The following is a 13,672-nucleotide window of genomic DNA, read 5'->3' as shown; positions in this document are numbered from 1 at the left end:
AGAGACATGCTAGCTGAGGCATATCTTACAGAAGTCAAGCTGCAACACCAGGCTCTCCCATCATCACTTTGGCAAGTATTACGAATAACGGTTTTAACCTCCGGTTTTTTTATTGGAATAAGTTCATATTAGTACAACAAGGTTATCTTCCCAGTTTCATTAAGATCTTTGTAGGGATTCAGTCTTTATGCGCCGCCACATTCTGCCATACCTATGCCTAGTGTGTTATCATGGTTGGAAGCAGAATAATGTGTTGTGAGTTCATTTTCCCCTCCGTCACTGAGGCCTGGTGAACTCCCTATTCTAGTGAAGGAAGGTAGTGAGCCTGATTATCAGGCACCTAGGACTAATGAAGACGATTGGCTGAGTGGAGTCACTGACTGGATTTAAGGCAGCCTACGCCCTTTCTGCCCTGCTGGTGATTTCTCTGTGGACTCTTGGACACCAGTCTGATTCCTGCTCTCCTAAAGCTAAGTTTTCTGTTTTGCCTTTCTGCATTTAAGATTTGTTTTTGTTTTTCTTGCTCTTTGGATTCTGCCACTCCCTGCTGGAGTGTGCAGTGTTCCGTTAGCTCTGTCTTCTGAAAGTACCTGAATGCTGATTTAGTTTTTGAAGCTTAGTTGCTTCAGGGCCATTTTTATATCAGCTTGTTGGCTTTTGTCTCTGATAGGGTTTTGGCAGATTGCAGACAGCAGCCTTCCTATCCATTCCTATCTAGGTAGTTTTTGGGCCCCGTCTTTGCTCAGTCTGTCTTTCTGTCTGTGTAAGTGTTTTCATCTTGCTTCACCGTCATTATATGTGGGGGGCTGCCTATTGCTTTGGGGTCTGCTCTGGGGCAGTTAGATTTCCCCTTTCCTTCTTTAGGCCTATGTATCTCTCCGGCTGTGATCGAGGGGTCTAGGTCATCGTAGGAACCCCCCACGGCTACTGCTAGTTGTGTTTATAGGTTCAGGGGTCTGCAATCTGATAGTTGCCAACTTCTCTGGTTTTCTGGACTTAGCTAGCATTTCTGTTTTTTCCTCCTACGGTGACTCAATCATAACAATAACGGTTTTATGCTCCGTTTTTTTATTGGAATAAGTTCATATTAGTACAACAAGGTTATCTTCTATCTTCCAAGTTTCATTAAGATCTATTTAGGGATTCAGTCTTTATGTGCCGCCATATTCTGCCATACCTATGCCTAGTGTGTTATCATGGTTGGAAGCAGAATAACGGTTTTAAGCTCCGTTTTTTTTATTGGAATAAGTTCATATTAGTACAACAAGGTTATCTTCCCAGTTTCATTAAGATCTTTTTAGGGATTCAGTCTTTATTTGAATTATAAAGTTGCTATATAGGAATGTATGGGTGTTCAACTTTCTTCCCAAAATAATGTTTGCTAATGGTAACCAGATCTTCCATCTAAATAAAGCACAGTAAATGTTATCTGTCCTCGATCTAGCTTGCCATATTATAAATGGCTCCATACAATGTGGTGCCCCTGCTGAAGTCAAGTTTGCACTTCCAGGATGGATGATAATTCTTCGTTTTGGGTTTGTTGGGGATAAAACTTGGAGTAGAGTACTGGTAGATGCAAACGTTGGGCCTCTGCAAAGCATGTGAAGGACTATCTGATAAACAATTACCATCTATGTATAAATGCAGAAAATGTCAAAATGCTGAATTGGAGGTGTAAAGTACCTTTTCCTTGTTAGTATGTAACATTATTAAGCAACTTATGTTTTAATTGCAAACAGAATATGTTTGATTTCTTTTTAAAGAGTAACTATCAATGTTTTTTTATTAACATTTATTATATAAAAAAAAATTTGAATAGGTCTTTTTTTTTATTCTTACATTTTTCACACATCCTACAATAATCTGTCCCTAAGTCACTAATTTGAAAACATGCAACTAACTGTCCCTCGCTAAACTATTCTCCTAAAGCGTATTCAGATTGAAGATGCTTAAGGAAAATGAATGCCCGAGGATGCGAGTGCACACGCATTCCGGCAACGGTTCAGTTGCACTTTGGCCCAGAAGAGGAGCTTCCTGGGCCGACAGGAGGGTAAGTAAGAAGTTTTCTTATTTTAAACAGGTGCTAATGGGTTAAGGGGGTAAGGGGGTTCTAGAAAAAAACCTTCAAACATGGTAGTTACTCTTTAATATGGTTTTGTCAAGTATTCGTATTCCATTCAGTTGTGTAAATGTTAACTTAAATATTTCTCCCAAATAAAATAGTTTTATGTAACTTAGACTTGATGCTATGTTTTGATTTATTTTAACCCCTTCCTGACATCCGACGTACTATCCTGTCCATGGGACCCGGGCCCCTATGCCCATGGACGGGATAGTACGTCTACCGCGATCAGCGGCGCCCACGTGGTGAGCGCCGCTGATCACGGCCGGATGTCAGCTGATTATCACAGCTGACACCCGGCACAATGTGTCAGGGGCGGTCACGGACCGCCACCGACACGTTAACCCCTTGTTAACCCCATGTTTGATCGCGGTGTACCGGGAGTTAAAGGGAAGCATCGGCAGGGAGGGGGCTCCCTCCTTGCTTCCCTGAGCCCCCACGGCAGCGCAATGTGCAGCGCTGCAGCCGGGGGCTCCTTTCCTGCAGGCCCCCGAATCCAAGATGGCGACGGGGGCCTTCGGGGGCCTGCAGGAAGCTGGCTTTCTCAGTGCCTGCAAAGCGCAGGCATGAGGAAGAGTTCTGCAGTGCCTGTGACAGATTGCTGATCTGTCACAGTGATCTGTGATGTGACAGATCAGCGATCTGTCACAGGACAGTGATGTCCCACCTGGGACTATTTAATAAAGTAAAAAAAAAAAATAAAAAAAAGTGTTAAAATAAATTTAAAAAAATCGCCAAATAAATTAGAAAAAAAAAAAAAATATTCCCCCAAATAAATCCATTTTTTAGAAATAAAAAAAAAAAAAACAATAAAAGTACACATATTAGGTATCGCCGCGTCCGTAACATCCAACCCTATAAAACTGTCCCATTAGTTAACCCCTTTAGAGAATCCCTTAAAAAATAAAAATAAAAAACGAAGCAAAAAATAATGATTTATTATCATACCGCCAAACAAAAAGTGTAATAACACGCGATCAAAAAGACGCATATAAATATCCATGGTACCGCTGAAAACATCATCTTGTCCCGCAAAAAACGAGCCACCACACAGCATCATCTGCAAAAAATTAAAAAAGTTATAGCTCGCAGAATAAAGCGATGCAAAAATAATTATTTTTTATATAAAATAGTTTTCATTGCATAAAACCGACAAAACATAAAAAAAGACCTAAATAAGGTATCTCTGTAAGCGTACTGACCCGAAGAATAAAACTGCTTTATCAATTTTATCGCACGCGGAACGGTGTAAACGCACCCCCCAATAGAAAATCATGAAACACTGGTTTTTGTTCATTCTGCGTCCCAAAAATCGGAATAAAAAGCGATCAAAAAATGTCACGTGCCCGAAAATGGTACCAATAAAAACGTCAACTCGTCCCGCAAAAAATAAGACCCCACATGACTCGGTGGGTCAAAATACGGAAAAATTAGAGCTCTCAATATGTGGTGATGCAAAAACTATTTTTACAATAAAAAGCGTCTTTTAGCGTGTGACAGCCGCCAAACATAAAAACCGCCATAAATAGTAAATCAAACCCCCCGTTATCACCACCTTAGTTAGGGAAAAATAATAAAATAAAAAAAAGTATTTATTTCCATTTTTCCATTAGGGTTAGGGTTAGGGCTAGGGTTAGGGTTAGGGTAGGGTTAGGGCTAGGGTTAGGGTTAGGGCTAGGGGTTAGGGTAGGGTTAGGGCTAGGGTTAGGGCTAGGGTTAGGGTTAGGCTTAGGGCTGAGATTAGGGTTAGGGGTGTGTTGGGGTTCGGGTTGGAGTTAGAATTGGGGGTTTCCACTGTTTGGGCACATCAGGTGCTCTCCAAATGCAACATGGCGTCTGATCTCAATTCCAGCCAATTCTGAGTTGAAAAAGTCAAATGGTGCTCCTTCCCTTCCAAGCTCTGCCATGCGCCCAAACAGTGTTTTACCCCCACATGTAGGGTATCAGCCTACTCAGGTCAAATTGCAAAACAATTTTTGGGGTCCAATTTCTCCTGTTACCCTTAAGAAAATAAAAAATTGGGGGCAAAAATATCATTTTTGTGGAAAAAAATGATTTTTTTATTTTCACGCCCGAGCGTTATAAACTTCTGTGAAGCACTTGGGGGTTCAAAGTGCTCACCACACATCTAGATAAGTTCCGTGGGGGGGCCTAGTGTCGAAAATGGGGTCACTTGTGGGGAGTTTCAATAGTTTAGGTACATCAGGGGCTCTCCAAACGCACATGACTCCCGCAGACCATTCCATCAAAGTCTGCATTCCAAAATGTCACTGCTTCCCTTCCGAGCCCCGACGTGTGTCCATACAGTAGTTTTCTCCCACATATGGGGTGTTAGCGTACTCATGACAAATTGGACAACAACTTTTGGGGTCCAATTTCTCCTGTTACCCTTGGGAAAATAAAAAAATTGGGGACTAATTGATCATGTTTGTGGAAAAAATACGATTTTTTTATTTTCATGCCCGGGCATTATAAACTTCTGTGAAGCCCTTGGGCGTTCAAAGTGCTCACCACACATCTAGATAAGTTCCTTAGGGGGTCTCGTTTCCAAAATGGGGTCATTTGTGGGGGTTTCCACTGTTTAGGTACATTAGGGGCTCTCCAAAGGCAACATGACACCAGCAGACCATTCCATCAAAGTCTGCATTTCAAAACGTCACTACTTCCCTTCCGAGCCCTGACGTGTGTCCATACAGTAGTTTTCTCCCACATATGGGGTGTCAGCATACTCATGACAAATTGGACAACAACTTTTGGGGTCCAATTTCTCCTGTTACCCTTGGGAAAATAAAAAAATGGTGACTAAAATATCATGTTTGTGGAAAAAATACGAATTTTTTATTTTCATGCCCGGGCATTATAAACTTCTGTGAAGCCCTTGGGGGTTCAAAGTGCTCACCACACATCTAGATAAGTTCCTTAGGGGGTCTCGTTTCCAAAATGGGGTCATTTGTGGGGGGTTTCCACTGTTTAGGTACATTAGGAGCTCTCCAAAGGCAACATGACACCCGCAGACCATTCCATCAAAGTCTGCATTCCAAAACGTCACTACTTCCCTTCCGAGCCCCGACGTGTGCCCATACAGTAGTTTTCTCCCACATATGGGGTATCAGCATACTCAGGACAAATTGGACAACAACTTTTGGGGTCCAATTTCTCCTGGTACCCTTGGGAAAATAAAAAAATGGTGACTAAAATATCATGTTTGTGGAAAAAATACGAATTTTTTATTTTCACGCCTGGGCGTTATAAACTTCTGTGAAGCACTGGGGGGTTCAAAGTTCTCACCACACATCTAGATAAGTTCCTTAGGGGGTCCAGTTTCCAAAATGGTGTCATTTGTGGAGGGTTTCCACTGTTTTGGTACATCAGGGGTTTTCCAATCGCGACATGGTGTCCGATCTCAATTCCAGCCAAAACCGTCAAATGGCGCTGCTTCCCTTCCGAGCTCTGCCAAGCGCCCAAATAGTGGTTTACCCCCACATGTGGGGTATCGGCGTACTCAGGACAAATTGCACAATAACTTTTAGGGTCCTCTTACCCTAGGGAAAATAAAAATTGGGGTGAAAAGATCATTTTTGTGGAAAAAATATGATTTTTTAATTGTACCGCTGTACGTTATAAACTTCTGTTAAGCCCTTGTGGGTTCAAAGTTCTCACCACATATCTAGATAAGTTCCTTGGGGGGTCTAGTTTCCAAAATGGGGTCACTTGTAGGGGGTTTCCACTGTTTAGGTACATCAGGGACTCTCCAAACGTGACATGGCGTCCGATCTGAATTCCAGCCAATTTTGCATTGAAAAAGTCAAACGGCGCTCCTTCCATTCTGAGCTCTGCCATGCGCCGAAACAGTCGTTCCCCCCCACATATCAGGTATCAGCATACTCAGGACAAATTGCACAATAACATTTGCAGTCCAATTTCTCCTGTTACCCTTGGTAAAATAAAAAAAATTGAACCTGAAGTATTTTTTGTGAAAAAAAGTTAGATGTTCATTTTTTTTTTAAATATTCAAAAAAATTCCTGTGACGCACCTAAAGGGTTAATAAACTTCTTGAATGTGGTTTTGAGCACCTTAAGGGGTGCAGTTTTTAGAATGGTGTCACTTTTGGGTATTTTCTATGAGGTCAAAGTGACCTCAAATGTGATGTGGTCCTAAAAATAAAATGGTGTTGTAAAAATGAGAACTCGCTGGTCAACTTTTAACCCTTATAACTTCCTAACAAAAAAAAATTTTGGTTCCAAAATTGTGCTGATGTAAAGTAAACATGTGGGAAATGTTAGTTATCAAGTTTTTTGTGTGCTGTATCTCTGTGATTTAAGGGCATAAAAATTCAAAGTTGGAAAATTGCAAAATTTTCAAAATTTTCGCCAAATTTCCATTTTTCTCACAAATAAACGCAAGTTATTTGAATGAAATTTTACCACTAACATGAAGTACAATATGTCACAAGAAAACAGTGTCAGAATCACTGGGATCCATGGAAGCGTTCCAGAGTTATGACCTCATAAAGGGACAGTGGTCAGAATTGTAAAAATTGGCCCGGTCATGAACGTGCAAACCACCCTTGGGGGTGAAGGGGTTAAATAAGGTTAGGTCAATATTTGTAATCCGTTCAGTCATGTAAGTGTTCTCTTAATTATTTTTCTGTAATGAAAATACTTTTATGTAACTTATACTTCATCATCTAATCTAGGATTCAGCCTTCATTTCAAATCTACAGTAACATATAGGTGACTTGTGCTTACAACAGACAGCTTAATTTCGCCTCATAAGGGCTCGTTCACACAGGCAGCGTTTGCATGTTTTTTCAGCGCATCCGTTCTGCTCTGAAAAAATGAGCCTATTGTTGTCAATGGGCTAGTGCAGACACTGCGCTTTTTCTGCACATCGAACGGATGCTCATAAAAAGCGACAGCATGTCCGCTTTTGCCGTGCAGAACGGACTGCCTGCCGCCGCCTATTTGAATGACTGTGTGCGCTAAAAACCAGCGACACAGTAATTCAGCATGCGCTTCTTATGCGCGTGTGCATAAAAAGCGCATGCACATAACGGACACAAAATGGCCAGTGTGAGTGAGCCCTTAATTTTTTTTTAAAATAAAGTAAACTGTATATTTTATCAGTAAACTGAGATCAAAGAGATTATATACATTAAGAAAACCATTTAAAAAAACTGTGCCATTGCCATAGTCTTGTGTGAAAATCAAACAAACACAAGGGCTTTAAGGCAAAATTTTTCGATAAATATCTACTTAGGGATTCACTGTTTATTGGAAATGTAAAGTTATTACATAGAAATGTATGAATTAACATTGTTGAAAACAAAATTACATTTTTATGCTCTGTTTTTCTTGTTGGAAAAAGTTCATATTAATGACAAACTTTTTTTCAGAGTTGCATCAAGATCTTCTTAGGGATTCAGTGTTTATTTGAAATTTAAAGTTACTATATAGAAATGTATGGGTTTGCCTTGTTGAAAACACAATTAAAATTTTAACCTCTGCTAATTTATTTTTAAATAGAGTCAAGTGGAAAGGGAAAATTAAAAAAATTCAACTGTAAAAAAAAAAATACCATAGGCCTAGGTATGGCAGAATATGGCGGCACATAAAGATTAAATCCCTAAAAAGATCTTAATGAAACTTGGAAGATAGCCTTGTTGTACTAATATGAACTTATGCCAATAAAAAAAACGAAGCTTAAAACCGTTATTCTGCTTCCAACCATGATAACACACTAAGTATAGGTGTTATGATGAGTCACCGAAGGAGGAAAAAACAAAATACTAGCTAAGTCCAGAAAGACCAGAGAGGTTGGCAGCTATCGAATTGCAGACCCCTGGACCTATCCACAACAACTAGAAGTAGCCGTGGGGGGTTCCTACGGTGCCCTAGACTCCTCGATCACAGCCGGAGAGCTACATAGCCTAAAGACAGAAAGGGGAAAAACTAAACTGCCCCAGAGCAGACCCCAAAGCAATAGGCAGCCCCCAACATATAATGACGGTGAAGCAAGATGAAAACACTATCACAGATAGAAAGATAGGTTGAGCAAATGATGGGGCCCAAGCTAACTACATAGGACAGGATAGGAAAGCTGCTGTCTGCCATCCGCAAAAACCCTATCAAAATGAGCCAACCGACTGATAGGAAAAACAGGCCCTGATGTCGCTAGGCTTCAAAAGACTAAATCAGCACTCAGGTATATTCTGAAGACAGAGCAAAAGATCAACAGATCAGAGACAAAAATGGAATTCAGCTCACCCCCGGTCGGGGATGGCAGAACTCCCAAAAAACAAGGCAAAACAAAAACAAATCTGAAGTGTACAAAGAAGAGCAGAAAAACTTAGCTTTGAGACGCAGGAATCAGACTGGTCTCCAAGAATCCAGCAGGAAAATCACCAGCCAGGAAGAAGGGCGTCGGCAGCCTTATATCCAGTCCCCAAATTCCAGCCACCCAGTCATCATCTAGCTGCCCAGGTGTTTGGTAATCTGCCTCACTACCTTCCTTCACCAGAGGAGGGAGTTCATCAGACCTCAACGGTGAAGGGAAAAATGAACTCACAACACATAGGTATGGCACAATATGGCGGCACATAAAGACTGAATCCATAAAAAGATCTTAATGAAACTGGGAAGATAACCTTGTTGTACTAATATGATCTTATTCCAATAAAAAAAACGGAGCTTAAAACCGTTATTCTGCTTCCAACCATGATAACACACTAGGCATAGGTATGGCAGAATATGGCGGCACATAAAGACTGAATCTCTAAAAAGATCTTAATGAAACTTGGAAGATAACCTTGCTGTACTAATTAGATCTTATTCCAATAAAAAAAACAGAGCTTATAACCGTTATTCTGTTTCCAAAAAAGTTAACCCCTACATTCATGTATAGCAACTTTATGTCAAATAAATACTTAAGTAAATAAATTGGTTACTCTGCTTCAAATAGAGTGAAGTGGAAAGGAAAACTAAATTAAGAAAATGAATCGGTAAAAATAATCTTAAATAGGCATAGGTATAGATGAATACGACTAAAATATCTACCATAGGCATAGGTATAGATTAATATGGCACATAGGGTTTTAGTATGCACCGCAGGAGAAGGCTATAAGAAGATAGAAAAGCATTTTCTTCAAGTTGCCCTTTCCTCAGTTCAAAATGTAATTAAGAAATGGCAGTTATCAGGAATAGTAGAGGTCAAGATAAGGTCTGGAAGACCAAGCAATATATTTCTAATATTAATGCGCCAGTAATGGAGAATCTCCACATACCTTCACCTGCAGAGTCGCACACATGTATGGCTGCTCTGTGCGCACAGGACCTGTGATGAGGTCACAGGAGGGGAGGAGTCAGGAGTCACATGATCAGGGGCCTCAGTGTATGCAGAACTCTGCTGCGCTGGTTGTCATGGTGCTGGATGAGGGGAAGTTTATGTGTGGGGTCAGGAGGGGTTTACAGTGTGGATGTAGCAGAGCCGTGTATGTATGAGGTGTACAGATCAGGGCTATGTGTGTACGAGGTGTATAGAGCAGAGTCGTGTGTGTACAGGGTGTACAGAGTGAAGCTGCATGTGTACGGGATATATGGAGCGAAGCCGCCTGTGTACAGGGTGTATGAAGTGGAGCTACGTGTCTACGGGGTGTACAGTGCTGAGTTGTACATGTACAATATGTATGAAGCAGAGTTGCTTGTGTACAGATAGGAGCCATGTGTCTACGACATGTACTGAGCAGAGCCATGTGTGTACGATGTGTACGGAGTGGAGCCATGTGTGTACAGAGCGGAGCTTTGTTCCATCATGTTTTGGTTCATTTAATAAGATTTTTTTAAATAAAACAAATGATTGGATCCATCTGAATATTACATGTATTGTTCTCCAATATTTCCTCTCTATTATTCCAATCTGTGTATTATCGTCTTGTGTCTTTTTCCTTTTTTCTAATACTATTCTGTGTTCCGCAACTGCAGGAGAGCATGGCGAAAGTGATGCCTATCATAAAGGAGAATCTTCACCAGGCACAGGAGGCACAGGCAAGGGTCTATAACCAATCAGCGAGGCTGAGGCAGTTCCAGCCCGGGAACCCCATGCTAGTGCTTATCCATACGGTGGAGAGCTAAGTGGCAAGCCCCAAACGAGGTTGGGGAAAAACTGGGTGAAGTTAATTACAAGGTACACAGCCGGGTTGAAGGAAACCGCACCAAGTCTATCATGTGAACTTGCTAAAACCTTGGAGAGACCGAGAATCGCTGGACACCTCTTGCCTGGGAGCCAACCTCAAAGTCACAGTGGATGATGTCACTGTTGCGGAGACTCTAACACCTGCCCAGAGACAACAGTGTCGGGAGCTATTGCAGCAGAGCCATGACCTGTTCTCCGAGCTGTCAGGGCATACTCAGGTGGTAGAGCATGACGTGTTGACAGAACCACATGTCAGGGTGAACCTCAAGCCCTATAGAATTCCGGAAGCACGTCGGGAGGTGATCTTTTTTTTTTTTTTTAATTTTGTGTGACATTTATTTATTTTAAACATCTTTTTATTGATTTTTAAGCAAGAAAAAATTACAATACGCGCGACAATAAAGATTTATCTTTAACAGATTCATAACTGATATGACCGATCTTGCTGAACAAATATTGGCATTTTTCTAATTGCTACTTATTACAATTAGTCAACTAATAGGTCAAACATTCATGTCATCCCTCAATGACAATGAATTAAATATCTTTATTACTTACAAATATGACGCGAATAATATTGAATTTTTGGATGTACTTCTTCAGAAGGATGCTAATGGTGAAGTGCAAACTAATATCTACCGTAAACCAACTGCTACTAATATGCTGCTTCATGCTCAATCCTCCCATCCTGGACATATGATCCAGTCTGTCCCTACTGGACAGTATCTTAGTCTGCGTAGATTATGTTCGACCGATGAGGAATTTTATAAACAAGCTGGTGACCTGGGTGAGAGATTAAAAGAACGCGGATATAGTAACCGTATGATTAAAAAAGCCTTCAATAGGGCCAGACATTCAACAAGAAATAGCCTCCTCTATGGTAATAAACAAATAAAGAGTCAGGGTACTACGAGATTTGTGACGGATTTCCACTCTCAGTTTGGACTTATGAGGAAAATTCTCGATAGGTCATGGACATGGTTCATTTTAAGGGCTGATCCAGTTATTTCTAAACTGCTTCCAGAAAGGGCTGCAATCGCTGTTAGGCGATCTAGAAATTTGCGAGATCGGTTGGTTCGCAGCCATTATACCGCCGAATCTGGAAATACTTTCTTGGACAGGATTGTGCAGAAATATGGTTGCTTCCCATGTGGCCGCTGTGTTGCCTGTACCAATATTGATCGCATTGACACGTTTGTCAATCAAGATGGCTCTCGTGAATATAAGATCAAAAAACGGATCACGTGTACAAGTAGACACGTGATCTTTTATGCGGTGTGCCCATGCGATAAAATCTACGTGGGCATGACATCTAGATTTCTTAAGATTCGCGTCCGAGAGCATGTATTAGGTATAGAGGCAGCAGCGGCCACTGAGGATGCAACACTATTAAAGACGATCCCCCGCCACTTCAAGAAATATCATAATTGTAACAGTAGCCTCTTGAGAGTGTGTGGTATTGATATGCTTGACGTTGATATTCGTGGTGGGGGCTTAACTGTAAAATTGGCCCAACTTGAGTCCAGGTGGATATGGACCCTTGGCACGGTCCATCCATCTGGACTCAATGAGAACATCAGCTATTCTCCATTTATATAAATTCCCTTTACCCGTCATTGTAGGTATGGGTTTTTCGCTATTGATCTTTATTTTAACCCTTTTATTTTTATTCTGTGTTTTTAGCTTTTATGCCAGTGATTTTTCGATACTGCTACTCTGACAGTGGTGTATTTGGTTCCGAGTTGTTTGCATATTCGTGACGACATCCTTGGAATCATCTTTAAACTACACTGAAGAATGAATCCTGTGGTTTATATTGACAGATTTATTATGTATATTATGTGATGTATGTCTCTTGGTTATGTTATTAAATATGATTGTACATATATATATGGTGACATTAAATATCCTGTTATGTACATGTATATAATCTGTGATTCTGATAATGGTTGTATGTCCACGTTTGGTGTTGTTATCTGACGTGCCTTGCTATGGTATTTCTATTGGTTATAGTGTATATATAAATTTTGGCCGTCATGGTTATAGCTTGTCATTTTTGGGTAATTTGAACCTTTATCCACTGTTTCTGTAGCTGGCTCTATGCATTGGTTAATTGTGTCGGCAAAATTGTGCCCTTGCCCTGTACGAGCGTGTTGTCTTTTCGTCGCTACGTCTGTCTGCTTTCGGCGTTACATGGCGGTGGGTTGGGCCCGCCCCCGCCCCGCCCCCGCCCCGGCTCCTCCCTCCGCCTGACGCCGACGCCGACTGGCGTCCCGGTTGGCTTGACAACGCGGCCTGTCACTTCCGGGTCGGGAGCGTCATTTCCGGTTTTGCGGCTGATTTTTCGCCGCCGCGGGTCATATAAAAATGCCGAACACATTACCAGTCACAGGCCCCCTGAGGAAGGAGACCGAAACGCGCGTCGGGGCGGACGTGCAGCCCCCAGCTGACAGCAGTACTGCTGTGTTATCCCTTGGAGGTAATTTTATCATTAGGAAAGGAATTTTTTTCTGCTATGCCGTTTGGCTATATGTTACCTAGGGTACACAGGTGTTACTATCATAAGGAGATGAGGGTCTCTTTTGAAATAATTATTATATTTATAATTGTCCATGTTATTATGATATGATGTTGATTTAATTATTCATAGCAGACACATCATCATCCCCTCTTATATATTATTGTACTGTCTGTTGACTGGCTATGCACGTTGATTTATGATCATGGCGGTGAGCCTATAGCCCACTCCCTTCTTTCCCCATATCTTGGCATGTGGTTTTAAATTGTTCTCTAATAAACTTACTTTGTTATATACAATTATTGCCTATAAATCATCTTTTTGTTGAGCTTCATCTGTATTTTGATGATGGGCGTATTTAATCCATATGCACATGACCCATGAGATTTATTGGTAAATATCATGTGTATTCGTCTGGTTTGTTGGTTATTAATAGGTCAAGTAGTAGCTTTGCTTCAGAACCTTCTGTATATAAGTCCAAGACAAGTTCTTTGACAAAAATTTTGAGTAGATATGCCTACAGCTGTCGCGGTTTAATACGAATTTTTAACTAATTAGAAAGGACAGAAGTAAAGAATGGAGCAGAAATCTAGAAAGGAAAAGAATTTGGGGGTAGGAAAAAACAGGGAGCAATGTCCAGTCATCAATGAGTTTACCTTATTCGCTCGTTAGATCAATCAATATTACTTTCCATTTATTTGGCCTTAAGGTAAGTTGAAGATATTTTACTGAGAGTTAAGTAGTTTTAAGTACTCATCTGTTTCTCTAAAGAGTATCCATGGCGCCCAGATGGAGTTGAACTTACTGGTCCCAAGAGTCGTGCTAGCTATTATTTCTTCAA

Source organism: Dendrobates tinctorius, unplaced genomic scaffold (assembly GCF_039654945.1).
Source record: "Dendrobates tinctorius isolate UK_male_01 unplaced genomic scaffold, ASM3965494v1 ptg000063l, whole genome shotgun sequence".
In the NCBI taxonomy this organism is placed as follows: domain Eukaryota; kingdom Metazoa; phylum Chordata; class Amphibia; order Anura; family Dendrobatidae; genus Dendrobates; species Dendrobates tinctorius.
Note: the sequence above shows the minus strand (reverse complement) of the source record.